Below are 2,506 nucleotides of genomic sequence, written 5' to 3' on the forward strand. Positions count from 1 at the left end.
TGGTTTAGAAAAAAAACAAGAAAAAAATTCTCATATCGAATTCAAAGTGCCATGCTATTATTACTTAATATTCATATTTTCTATGGCGAAGGCATAGTTTTTCTTTTTTGTCTAAAAAAAAACTCATTGGCGCCGAGCGTGAGGGAATGCTAGACGTTTGGTAATTTCTCCTCCGACCAGAATAAAAGATCCCATTGAAGCGGCTAATCCCATGCATATTGTATGTATATCTGGTTTCACAAATTGCATAGTATCATAAATAGCTATTCCGGCTATTACCCCTCCACCGGGAGAGTTTATAAATAAATACTGATCTTTGTTCTCATCCTCTATACTGAGATATATCATAAGACCAATAATTTGATTCGAGATCTCGCTCTCAACGTCTTGGCCTAAAAAAAGTAATCTTTGTCGATAAAGTCGGTTGATTAGGATAAAATTGTATCCCTTAAGAACCGTACGGGCACCTTTTGATGCATACGGTTCAAAAAAAATAGCGAAAAAAAGAATCAATGTTTAGATTGTACCCTTCTTTAGAGGACTCTTTCTAACTTTTAATGAAGGGGCTTTTTCTTCCCTTCCATTTTTCAAGAAAGATGAGTTTTGTCCTTTGGCCCGCGGTCGTTTATCTATACTAGAAATTTCAATAAATAAAAAAACAATTCATTAAATTTTCAATTTATCGAACTAACTTTTCATTGATGTATTGTTTCATCGAGATCAAATTGCAATTGCGATGTCATTTTCTTGTTCCCGAATGGTCTTCTTCAATTCTTTTAGGTTTATGCTCTACTCCGAGTAAAGATCTGCCCGATTTGGATTTGCACATATAGGACAAATGCCCCAATAGCATGTCTTTTTGCTACGACTTCTTTTTTTTTTTTCAATTTACTTCATGCTTGTAAACAAATATTCAACCAACGTATTCATCATATTACTCCATTAATTAACAGTTTTCTATCAATCCTATTTATAAATAGAATATGATACAAGTAGTAATCATAGAATAGATAGATTCCAAATTTCCAAATTGGGTTTTTTCTAAGCGGAGCCTGGATACTTCATTTTATTAGTACAACCGAGAAAACCATAAATTATTCTAATTGATAATATTAATCTGGATACCCCCCAAAAAATAGATCTAATTCCACTTCACGCTCCAAATTTTTGATAATGAAATCAATAATGAAATCAATCCGTCTTGGGCGAAAGAGAGGATACCTCGATCGGGGAAGAGAACGGGGAAATACCATATGACCCAATATATCTGACAAGTCGCACTATAGGTCAACCCACGATGCATCTTCATCTCCAGGACTTCGAAAAGGGACTTTTGGAATACCAACAGGCATTAAAGCAAACAAAAAAGAATTAAGTACTATAGCTCACTTTGATGTGGAAGCGTAACAACGGGTTTATTGTCTTAATAAATAAGATCGGCCTTTCTTTATCATATTTTATCTTTTAGCATATTTTATACATAGATTGAATAAGTTCATAAAAAAGGAAAACAGAAGGAATAAAGGAAAATTCTTCCGAATAGGTTTTTGAATGATGAACAAATATGTATACATTCACTCATAAAAAATAGGATCAATTCCCATCCACCATTGCGTATTGGTACTTATCGAGTATAGAATAGATCTGCTTCTTTTTGTTCCTACGAATAGAATAGAATTGTTCCATTATTACTAAAAGAATAGACCAAATATTAATCCTTTCGCCAAGATAATCCCCTCACCTCAAAGGGGGAGGTCCATAGCATAGTTTTTTTCAGTGCAATAAAGTTACATAGTGTCTATTTTTCGTTGATAAAGGGGTATTTCCATGGGTTTGCCTTGGTATCGTGTTCATACGGTTGTATTGAATGATCCCGGTCGTTTGCTTTCTGTTCATATAATGCATACAGCTCTAGTTGCTGGTTGGGCCGGTTCAATGGCCCTATACGAATTAGCAGTTTTTGATCCCTCTGATCCTGTTCTTGATCCAATGTGGAGACAAGGTATGTTCGTTATACCCTTCATGACTCGTTTAGGAATAACCAATTAGCAATTCCATTTAGATAAATTAGATAAAGTAAGGGCTCAAAAGAAGAGATATCTCCAATCCTAATAGGCCGGAGCACATATTGTGTTTTCTGGATTGTGCTTCTTAGCAGCTATCTGGCATTGGGTGTATTGGGATCTAGAAATATTTTGTGATGAACGTACAGGAAAACCTTCTTTGGATTTGCCGAAGATTTTTGGAATTCATTTATTTCTCTCAGGGTTGGGTTGCTTTGGTTTTGGTGCATTTCATGTAACCGGATTGTATGGTCCGGGAATATGGGTATCCGATCCTTATGGATTAACCGGAAGGGTACAAGCTGTAAATCCTGCGTGGGGTGTCGAAGGGTTTGATCCTTTTGTTCCGGGCGGAATAGCCTCTCATCATATTGCAGCAGGTACATTGGGCATATTAGCGGGCCTATTCCATCTTAGTGTTCGTCCGCCCCAACGTCTATACA

The sequence above is a fragment of the Cucurbita maxima genome, unplaced genomic scaffold (genome assembly GCF_002738345.1).
Source record: "Cucurbita maxima cultivar Rimu unplaced genomic scaffold, Cmax_1.0 Cma_Scf00046, whole genome shotgun sequence".
NCBI classification, from domain to species: Eukaryota; Viridiplantae; Streptophyta; class Magnoliopsida; order Cucurbitales; family Cucurbitaceae; genus Cucurbita; species Cucurbita maxima.